The sequence below is a fragment of the Electrona antarctica genome (assembly GCF_951216825.1).
Source record: "Electrona antarctica genome assembly, chromosome: 17".
Taxonomy (NCBI): Eukaryota; Metazoa; Chordata; class Actinopteri; order Myctophiformes; family Myctophidae; genus Electrona; species Electrona antarctica.
The window spans coordinates 34141287-34153387 of record NC_136798.1 but is presented as its reverse complement, the minus strand read 5'-3'; the positions used below and the strand labels follow the sequence as shown (position 1 = coordinate 34153387).

Genomic DNA, 12101 nt, shown 5'->3' with positions numbered 1-12101 from the left:
GTCTCCTCAATTTTTGGGACAGAGTAAAAAAATATATATATATATATATATATATATATTTGCTTGGGGCGCCAGATTGCTCAGGACCGGCCCTGAAGACATCAAAGGTCATAATTGCATTAATTGTAATTTTTGCTAAATGGATTTTCATTGATTGTGCTCATGTTGTCTGCTGCTATGCTATGGGGTGCCATCTTGCTAATTTGTAATTTGGAAGTGAGTTGAAAGAAACTAGCTGTTGTTACACTATGCAGTCTTCAATACTCAACACTACTACTTATACTTCAAAGGCTGCCTGGGAGAGTGTGCATGTTGTTGTTTTATGGTTGTTGAGGACTGAGGAGCACTCCTATGTCCAGCTGGTTTGTGTAAACAAACATTGTGTTAACACAAACATTGAATGCCATTGACAATGGATGGCCAGCTTTGAATGTTAAACATTGTGTAGACACCTGACTTAATATTTTTAGGAAATTGAAGGCAAAAATGAGTATTAATCAATAAAAAATGAGAATGAATGAAAATGTTGCGTACAATGTGCCCAGGCAGATTTTCCCAGCCCACGGTAATAATTAATTCCTGCATACGCCACTGCATTAATTTATCGCAGACTTTGCAGTCATATTTTTCTAAACAGCACAACAACAACAAGCAACTAGAAATTCACTCTGTCGCACACTGGCCTACTTGTGCACAAGCAGAGCGCGCCATGAGGTGCGCTCACCACTGCTGGTACGACTGTAGCCTGGCTAATAAGCTAGACGCGAATCAGCTGTTTGCAAAATAATTGCCTACCACACGAGTGTGATATGAGTCTGACTTTAGCCAGGCTAGTACGACTGCTGCTCTGAGTCCTACAGCTCTCTGCTGACTGCTGCTGTCTATTGGTTTGAAATACAGCAGTGGTCAGTGGTCCCTCATTGCCCGGTGGAGTACACCGACATACACTACATACACACATACCCTGCAGCTGAGTTACATCATTGAGATTGAGAACAGTGGTTTCTCATTGGTTGGTGGAATGTACCGACATACATACCAGGCCGATCGTTGTTCTTGGTCCCTGATTGGCCGAGCTACGCCGACGCCACCATACATAGGCTTACATACTTGGTCCCTGATTGGCCGAGCGACGCCACCGGCATACGCAGCCGATTACAGTACTTGCACAAACTAATTATTTCCCCTGGTTTTAATACAGGCAGTTTGGGCAACTTTGGGCCTAAAATGAGGAGAATGGCACAATGGCACACCTTCCAGCCAATCACAGCGCCAATACATGGGCATATTTCAGTGCCAACAATTACAAAAAATATTAGTTATATTAGTCCATAACCGTATATTAGTCCATAACCATAATAATGCTGCAAATTTGGCTGAGTACATTGTGAGTAGGCCTATACATTTCACCCAGGTGAAGGAGGGTCCGTGATCTGTCCTCCTCTGTCAGTAAAAGCTACTGGAGTAGTTTAATAGATACATTAACCTACTTACACATTTCGGCATCAATTCCGTCCTCCAATTTTAAGCACATAATATAGCTGCAAGCAGCGATAAGGCGGGACCAAGCAGGACGGCAATAAGCAATAAGAACAATATGCAGTCAGTTTTGATTGGAGGGGTTCTTGAAGACTCATACACTGACTTGGCAGTGCCCAGATTTGAACCCATGTTCTTGTGGTCCAAAGGCAAGAGCTGGTCTGCACAGGGGACAGGTGTTAATTATGTGTTTGGCAGACAGTTCAGGCTCACCACATTCATATAGGCCTACTGTACCTAAAAGCAACACAGCACATTTATTTAACCAATATGTTATGTTCTTTCTTTATTTTATTCATTTCATTTTATTCATTTCCAACAAGAAAAAGGTTAACTAACAAGAAAAAGTTTGTATTCTTTTGTGTATCATCTTCAAATGTATATCAGTATTGTGTGTCTCTGGTCTCAATTGGAGTTGAGTGTTCCGTTTACAAGGACAGGAAACTAAACCAGTTCAGGTCATGACTCCAAACATTTGAAGTACCCAGTGTCTGCCCAGTGCCTCCCCAGTGTCTGCCCAGTGTCTTCCCAGTGCCTCCCCAGTGTCTGCCCAGTGCCTCCCCAGTGTCTGCCCAGTGCCTCCCCCAGTGTCTGCCCAGTGTCTGCCCAGTGCCTCCCCAGTGCCTCCCCAGTGTCTGCCCAGTGCCTCCCCAGTGTCTGCCCAGTGTCTGCCCAGTGCCTCCCCAGTGTCTGCCCAGTGTCTGCCCAGTGCCTCCCCAGTGTCTGCCCAGTGTCTCCCCAGTGTCTGCCCAGTGTCTCCCCAGTGTCTGCCCAGTGCCTCCCCAGTGTCTGCCCAGTGTCTGCCCAGTGCCTCCCCAGTGTCTGCCCAGTGTCTGCCCAGTGCCTCCCCAGTGTCTGCCCAGTGCCTCCCCAGTGTCTGCCCAGTGTCTGCCCAGTGCCTCCCCAGTGTCTCCCCAGTGACTCCCCAGTGCCTCCCCAGTGTCTGCCCAGTAACTCCCCAGTGTCTGCCCAGTGTCTGCCCAGTGTCTCCCCAGTGCCTCCCCAGTGTCTGCCCAGTGTCTGCCCAGTGCCTCCCCAGTGTCTCCCCAGTGACTCCCCAGTGCCTCCCCAGTGTCTGCCCAGTAACTCCCCAGTGTCTGCCCAGTGCCTGCCCAGTGTCTCCCCAGTGTCTGCCCAGTGCCTCCCCAGTGTCTGCCCAGTGTCTCCCCAGTGTCTGCCCAGTGTCTTCCCAGTGCCTCCCCAGTGCCTCCCCAGTGTCTGCCAAGTGTCTGCCCAGTGTCTTTCCAGTGCCTCCCCAGTGTCTGCCCAGTGTCTTCCCAGTGCCTCCCCAGTGCCTCCCCAGTGTCTGCCCAGTGTCTGCCCAGTGCCTCCCCAGTGTCTGCCCAGTGTCTGCCCAGTGCCTCCCCAGTGTCTGCCCAGTGCCTCCCCAGTGTCTGCCCAGTGTCTGCCAAGTGCCTCCCCAGTGTCTGCCCAGTGCCTCCCCAGTGTCTGCCCAGTGTCTGCCAAGTGCCCCCCCAGTGTCCCCCCAGTGCCTGCCCAGTGCCTCCCCAGTGTCCCCCCAGTGCCTCCCCAGTGTCTGCCCAGTGCCTAGTGTCTGCCCAGTGCCTCCCCATGTGCCTCCTCAGTGTCCCCCCAGTGCCTCCCAGTGTCCCCCCAGTGCCTCCCCAGTGTCTGCCCAGTGTCTCCCCAGTTAAAGGCTTATTCAAAATTATTCAAATGTTTTCAAACACTTTCAAGATTTTTCAAAAATTATCAAAAATAGCAGATGTGTAAGCTTATACATTTTTGAGAACCACTTAAAAACACATTGCTTCATATGTAGCTAAAATCTAAATGACACAGATGGACTATATCAAAATTAGACGCAGTGACCATCAAGGGGTTGACTTGGCAGTGCCCAGATTTGAACCCATGTTCTTGTGGTCCAAAGGCAAGAGCTGGTCTGCACAGGGGACAGGTGTTAATTATGTGTTTGGCAGACAGTTCAGGCTCACCACATTCATATAGGCCTACTGTACCTAAAAGCAACACAGCACATTTATTTAACCAATATGTTATGTTCTTTCTTTATTTTATTCATTTCATTTTATTCATTTCCAACAAGAAAAAGGTTAACTAACAATAAAAAGTTTGTATTCTTTTGTGTATCATCTTCAAATGTATATCAGTATTGTGTGTCTCTGGTCTCAATTGGAGTTGAGTGTTCCGTTTACAAGGACAGGAAACTAAACCAGTTCAGGTCATGACTCCAAACATTTGAAGTACCCAGTGTCTGCCCAGTGCCTCCCCAGTGTCTGCCCAGTGTCTTCCCAGTGCCTCCCCAGTGTCTGCCCAGTGTCTGCCCAGTGCCTCCCCAGTGCCTCCCCAGTGTCTCCCCAGTGTCTGCCCAGTGTCTCCCCAGTGTCTGCCCAGTGCCTCCCCAGTGTCTGCCCAGTGTCTGCCCAGTGCCTCCCCAGTGTCTGCCCAGTGTCTGCCCAGTGCCTCCCCAGTGTCTGCCCAGTGCCTCCCCAGTGTCTGCCCAGTGCCTCCCCAGTGTCTCCCCAGTGACTCCCCAGTGCCTCCCCAGTGTCTGCCCAGTAACTCCCCAGTGTCTGCCCAGTGTCTGCCCAGTGCCTCCCCAGTGCCTCCCCAGTGTCTGCCCAGTAACTCCCCAGTGTCTGCCCAGTGTCTGCCCAGTGACTCCCCAGTGCCTCCCCAGTGTCTGCCCAGTAACTCCCCAGTGCCCCCCCAGTGTCTCCCCAGTGACTCCCCAGTGCCTCCCCAGTGTCTGCCCAGTAACTCCCCAGTGTCTGCCCAGTGTCTGCCCAGTGTCTCCCCAGTGTCTCCCCAGTGTCTGCCCAGTGCCTCCCCAGTGTCTGCCCAGTGTCTCCCCAGTGTCTGCCCAGTGTCTTCCCAGTGCCTCCCCAGTGCCTCCCCAGTGTCGCCCCCAGTGCCTCCCCAGTGTCTGCCCAGTGTCTGCCAAGTGTCTGCCCAGTGTCTTTCCAGTGCCTCCCCAGTGTCTTCCCAGTGCCTCCCCAGTGTCTGCCCAGTGCCTCCCCAGTGTCTGCCCAGTGTCTGCCCAGTGCCTCCCCAGTGCCTCCCCAGTGTCTGCCCAGTGTCTGCCCAGTGCCTCCCCAGTGTCTGCCCAGTGCCTCCCCAGTGTCTGCCCAGTGTCTGCCAAGTGCCCCCCCAGTGTCCCCCCAGTGCCTGCCCAGTGCCTCCCCAGTGTCCCCCCAGTGCCTCCCCAGTGTCTGCCCAGTGCCTAGTGTCTGCCCAGTGCCTCCCCATGTGCCTCCTCAGTGTCCCCCAGTGCCTCCCAGTGTCCCCCCAGTGCCTCCCCAGTGTCTGCCCAGTGTCTCCCCAGTTAAAGGCTTATTCAAAATTATTCAAATGTTTTCAAACACTTTCAAGATTTTTCAAAAAATATCAAAAATAGCAGATGTGTAAGCTTATACATTTTTGAGAACCACTTAAAAACACATTGCTTCATATGTAGCTAAAATCTAAATGACACAGATGGACTATATCAAAATTAGACGCAGTGACCATCAAGGGGTTAGCGACATGCACAGCTGCACAGAACTTGACAAAATAAGTAACACAAGGTCAGATCAATATATCAGGATATAATGAAATCTAATTAAACATAAATGTTTCCATTGTTAAAGGATATTCAAAATATAATAAAATCCCTTATGGGGGTGCATCCAGAACAACACAAAGGGCCATCAGCTCCTTTGTTGAAGAGGGCATGTGAATTAACAGGAGGGTGCCGTGTGACAATGTTGAGAAAAACTGAACAATTTATTCTCCAGATTCTTCTCTCAATACAGGAATTGCCTGCTGTGTGCTCTATAAAAGCTGGTACAATTTTGCCCACGCAATTTTGCCCACGCACATACAAATGCAAACAAAGCAGACACTCATGTATGTGAGCATACGAAGACACACATATTGAATGCACATAAGCAGGATGGGTTGAATTGTAAAAAGCATTGTAAAAAGCTCACAACGCATAGCATTGCGATGCATTGCAAGCTTGAAGATCAGGTATTTCCACCACATGACCCCATACATACAATGAAGTATAAAATAATAATATAAAAACTCTAGGTCCCTGGCAAAACTTTTTCAGATCCACTACCCAATCCACCCTTTGTCAAGTCCCGCCCATGGCTGTGCCCCTTTTCGCACCTATTGGTTGCCGTTTCGTGGTTGGACAAAAATCCTCTCTCTCCATCCACTACCATTGAAAAATCATGTTTTTCAGTTGCTTCATATTGATATTCTGTGCACTCATCTCTTATTTTAAACTTGGTGTCAGTAAAAAGGAACATCATAGATGCAGCATGGTGACTGGGCATATCATGTTTTTAGTTTTTTTCCCAAAAAGATGTTTTAGAAAATTCAACATGAACAAGGCGGAACCGGGGCGGAACAAGGCAGAAAGAGCCTACTGGTTAGACAGTCAGGAACCAATCAGAAGGCTGACAAAGGGTGAAACTGTCCAGCAGTCTATTCTGCTGAGTGAACGAGGACAAACAGACTATAGTGCGTTTTCAGTGTGTTGTAGACAAGACACTCCAAACCAAACACAACTATGAAATTAGCCATGGATCCCCTCACGCCTTTAATTGAAAAGGTCGGCTTGCAAGCGCTGCCGCACTGAAACCCCATAGTGCATTTTAATTGGTCTAAATTCATCTCAATGAATCTCACTCTCGTACCTCACTTAAAAAAGCTAGAGACGCGACCGGCTGGAGGCCCACAGCAGCTCTGCTATGATTGCTCTGCCAAGGGTCTTCTTGCTGCTCCATTACCACTGAAACACAGAGAGAATGAGTTTAGAGTAGACAGCGTTTTAATAATAAACATAGCGCTGTTCCCTCTAGCTGCCCCCCCCCTCCCCAGCTCAAGTGGGATTCAATTATTGTTAATGGAAGTTTGGCACACCGCTTTAAAATGCATATTGCTTTAGTATCTGTTGGTTTGTTCCACAGCAGAGTATACTGTGTAGGACAGGGTCGGGCCACAACTGTATTGAATGATTGTGTGTGGTGGGGGGCACAGAAATGTTGTGGGTTCACAAATACATTTTGTGCTTAAACATGAAGATTTATGTAATGAGAATTTGACAGTGCATAAACATAATTGCCTTGACATTAACAAACCCTCTGCAGTGCTCTAGTCTAAAGTGACTGGAGTCTGTCTCATTTCTCTCCAAATGCCCTTGAATATGATGGAATATGATTAAGGATTACTGTGATTTAGTAATCTCACACTTCATATTGCACACATTTCTTCCAGAGCGAGGCCAAAGGGTCCGCCAGTTGGACTTCACAGTGAATTAACATTCTACATAGCCTATGTTAAAGTCTTAAAGGGACCCGGCCACGACCCGGGCGCGGCCTCCTGTGCTGAAAAAAAAAAACGGGCGCCCCCCGTTCTGTTTTTCTCGATTTTACTGTAACATATACAGTACTAGGTACAGAGACTAACACACCTAGCATACAGTAGACTAGTATCACAGTATCCTATACATACTAGCCTACTGACACACGTACACTGTAGTCAGTCTACAGTAGACTACACACCTCACAAACTGAACACAAGCCCCTTTGACCCTTTCCCACGTTATATCCACTAGTCCTTACCCATTGTGAGATTTTTCCCCCCAGAAATATTAATTACCATTCATTTTAACTTGTATAATATATTTTTCAACACACACACACACGTGCGTTTGCGAAAGTAGCTACACACACACACACACACACACACACACACACACACACCATCATCATCGGCGGTCACTCGTATCCGAGTATGACTGTCCTCCTTCTTGGTCCTTGTGGGTCGTCAGGTGGCGATGGAGGCCGATTCTGGACCCGATTATTCTGGTGCAGTGTGGACAGGGGAATGCAGTGGTGGGTTTGGGTTGGACCGGTTTACTGGATGCTCTCTCCTTTCGGAGTCACACACACACACACACACACACACACACACACACACACACACACACACACACACACCCGTGTGAACTGAGCGGTGCAACTACACTTTTACTGTCATAGTTATTGTACTGTACACAGTTTTATTGTTAGCTATACTTTTATTGTTATTATAGTTGTGGTGCTCAGTGTGAGTGGCCCTTTGGGCTGCTCAACAGTGCCACTTTAGGTCACCCAGCGGTATTGCAGCTGTCCATACCCCAAATGGACATACATAGACACATAGGGACACACATGGCCAGTCGTTGGAACGGTGTGCAACGCCCAAAAATATATGGCAAAGGCAGTGAATTCACACACACAAAAATGCCACGCTACACGATGTCGCCAAATGTGAAAACCATAAAAGATGCCATGCTACAATATGTTGACCAATGTAAAAACCTTGTAGATCGGCTATTTTGGCTGATGTTCGCCCCAGAATATGAATGCTGGGGTTCAAGTGGTTGAAAAAAGGGGGGAAATAATTATAATAATACTTTAAAAAAATCCATGAGTCATTTGCTAGAATGAACAGGGTGTGAGGCTAGTGGAATCTCTATATTAGAGCATGCAGTCTATTATCACACAGCAGTGTCAAGTAGCCATTCATTCTCATTATGTCTAATTAGTGGCCAACAATATTTGCCTTCCACTATAGTACACTAACTAATAGCTCTGTTGTCTGTAGTGTAATGGCATGTAGTCATTAAAATATTTTAAAATACACATAATATAACATCTACTTCATGAACACTCAACTTGATGGTTTACATCTTAAAATAAATCAATCAATCAATACACAAATGTAGCAATAATAATTATTCACTGAAGTGTAACTTCATTTCACCTAAATAAAATATAAAGTATTATACAAAGTCACCATCCATTCACTTGATAGATTTTCAGTACGTTTGAACACTGTTCTGTTCTTCTAAAACATGTGTTTGTGCTTCTTAACAAAACACTCAGGCAGAAGATTTAGGCTCGATAAACAATTAACCATTAAAACATATTGATCATATTATATTACTGTAACTTAGTCGATATTTTACCTTTTCCTTCACTTCAACTACTTTTGGAACAGAAATAATTAGAGGTTGAACAGTTCTGCTGTTTCTGACACTCAGGATGGAAGAGGTTCCATTTAGGTTGAACATCATTTCCCTCAGTAATGATGTTCTAAAGACAGATAAAGACAGATGGTGCTCTGACACTAATATAAAGTTCTACACCGATCATGCTCCCCAGAGCTCGAGTCTCTTAGCATCCGATGCAGACCCTTCTACCTCCCGAGGGAATTCGCTTCAATCATCTTGGTAGCTGTGTCACTGGTCACCACTGAATTATTAGCCTAGAATGTTGGTTGACAGGGACCGCAGGGTCAGGGACGGGTGTATTCTATTGAAAGTTGTGGTACGACATCTAGCGGCTGAATATTATTACGTCGCCACATTTCAAGAATTACGTTTTTTACCTATAGGCCTACAGGTTTAAAGTTAAAATGCATATCATCTTGTCTCTAACGCAAACATCAAATCAAATGCCATTAACAATAAAGAGAATGTAATGTTTGTGCTGGCACCGTTTGTTTTACATCACCATTACATCACCTAATCAACATGAGTTATACTTAACATATCACTTCACATGGGTGTGATTTGTATTTCACTAGTACTCACACTCACAGCTACGGCTTTGTATTTATTATTATTATATTTTAATCTCAACTCATAGATAGAAATTATATAATGACCATAATTAAATAATCAGGTGATGTCGCTTGCTTGAATGCTTGTTTGCATTATATAGTTGTTATGATATTCCTTTTGACAAGCAGAGGGGGTGCACCGTTCCTGGAGATACTGCAATACCAGGTCGATGCGTGGAGTGGACGGAGCAAGCCCCTATTCCATCTCCCAGTTCCAAAAATCAATTTAATATATGGTCCCCGGGTAGGGGACGTATCAGATATTAAACTGATAAGAACAGATACTACACTTGATCTTAGCCAAAAGGCCGAGAAGCGATGCCGATGTTGCTTTCAGAAAGGGCTGGTCACTCTAAGCAATGACAGTTTAAGTTGTGGTAAATTTCAAATTTGTATGTATATTTTAAGCGTCACGTGACACTCAGTGTGAACAACGACCTGACACGACGAGCCATACTGACGTCCTGGAGTAAAATATTTAAAAAGAAAATAAGAAAGAGAATTAAAACATTTTAGCCCGACGACGCATATACTTCGTCGCACGATGGTGTCGCTCATCGAAGAATAGCAGGGCTACAAGCCCACAGCGAGTTACGGATGCAACGCGTTGTGGGCTTGTAGGTCTGCTTTTGTTTTCGGTTTTCCGACACGCGACACCGCTTCCTGGTCACGTGGTTCACCAGAAACCAATAACAATTTGATTAGATCCCGACGATCAAAATGCCGTTAAAAGCAACGGAATAAAGTCGTATTTATTCTCTATTAAACAAATCTAGTGGAGATGAATTCACACGTATATTAGAGTATTATAAATTCATTCTCCGCACAGCGTTAAAGCCTTTGATCCCTTTTCAACATTATTTGAAAGAAGCTTTTGCACCGCCTGGTGGAGAATAATCGAATAATCGAAACTACGTGTGTGTGAAATGGTCTGCCTACTGAAAAAGTCCCGCGTTTTAAATGTAAATATATATGTAAAGTTTGAAACGGTCACATATATATTTGCAGAGACAATGTCTACCATAGTCCACATGAAGTTTGTTATGCATTACTGACCACAGGGTTCATGTTCATTGTGGGGTTAATTGTGTCTCAGGCCCCTAGACTGGGTCACATTTTTTCAACATTTCACAATATTAATGTTATTACAATACAGGCAGGGCTGTCTGCAAAAATAGCTTACTAATAACATTGTGGTAACTGGTTCCAGTTAATACCCATTTAATAGTATGCCCAGTCACTTGCATTTGTGGATGTATATACGAAATAAAGTAATCCTGAACCTGTATCTTAAAAGTAGCTTCTCCCAACACTGATAATAATTGTGCAAAGTGAGGGGAGTGAGGGGAGTGTTATATGGAATGAATATTACATGAACTGTGGAAAGCAATGGAAACAAATTTGTGCTATTTTCAAAATAATCTACGAAAATGTTTAAACATGTCAGTTGTCAAGGCAACTTGGAGGTCATTGACATGAAAAAGTTTGAAGGGGTCTGGAAGTCCATCTAGGGAGCCCTGGGTTATGCTATGCACCTCTCCATTCTATGGATTTGAAAAGCTACAAATGCTACAGAGATATTGCTGTTGTTAGTTTGGACTCTCACCTGTGACCAAACCGGTGTGGTTGAACCTGTCAACCACCACCAGTATAGGACCCAGGGTCACTGAATCACTAAGCCTCTCCACCAACGGCAAGGTCACAGCAAAAGGAGAGGAAGTGGCCCTTAAAAGGGCCGGGGGGTACATGGTCTTGAGCTCTCACACTCACAGTGACATGAGGGAAAAGTAGTTTGCCACAGCAGACTCCCATTCCTCCATTATCTCTACCTTCTCTTCCTGAATGGCCTCCCATTCATCCTCATTGATCCTACACTGCTCCTCCTCACTGCACTCCTCCTTCTCCACCTTACGGAGAGAAAATAAGTCATCTACACAAGACTCCCATTCCTCCATCCTCTCCTCAAACCCTTCCACAATGGCCTGCCACTCATCCTGTATTTGTGTTGCCATGGCGACCAGGTGAACCAACTAACACACGTTGCAATGACGTGTACTCGTGTAGCCTATATATAGTACAACATAAACATTACAGAGACTTTAGTTGTCACTGTACAATACTTTAAAACAGTTGTCATGTTGCACACATGCCTAAAATTGCTGATATTTACGCCGCCCTCATTGAAAACAATGTATTTCAAAGTCCAGCTTGTCACTCTCCACTAGCCTGCATGAACGGTCACCAGAGATTTCGACCCAGGACTATTCGACCCGGACCATTCGACCCGCTCTCGACCCGCTTGGACCTGACTTTTCGACCCGGACCGCGAGAGAGAGAGACAGAGAGAGACATAGAGAGAGAGAGAGAGACAGAGACATAATAATAATAATATGTACATTGATTTACCAAACAATTATTGTGTTGGTGTTTTTATTTACCAAACAATTACACAATTACAAAGCTAATGGAGGCTAATGGAGGCTAATGGAGGTGATCAACGATCACATTCCTAAGGCTAGCAGCCACCATCCTCATCCCCATAGCAGAGTATGACGTTTTTTGCTAGTGGGGTTTTGTGAATAATCACATGAAGTATAAAAGTATGATATATAAGAAAAGTTATAGCTATAATGGTAATGCCTTTATTGATTGTATGCTGTGATTTGAATACACTATATTTTGTCATTCAGTCATAAAGTGACGTTCAGTCTACACATTAGCAGCAGCTCTGTGTTGTCTGACAATTATTCTTGCACTCATTTTATTCTCCCATATAGAACGACACAATGTAACATAGCTCTGTTTACACAATGCTGTACCCCCCTCCAACTGTATATGTTCCCCATCTTAAATCTTGACATGAAGTATAAAAGTATGATATATAAGAAAAGTTATAGCTATAATGGTAATGCCTTTATTGA

At 45.2% G+C, this 12101-nt stretch overlaps 1 long non-coding RNA gene across 1 annotated transcript in view; it reads right to left on the bottom strand.

The window, feature by feature from the left end:
* LOC306940467 overlaps positions 1-12101 on the bottom strand; it is a 560182-nt gene that overhangs the window by 527266 nt on the left and 20815 nt on the right. The gene's annotated exons all lie outside the window — the stretch shown is intronic.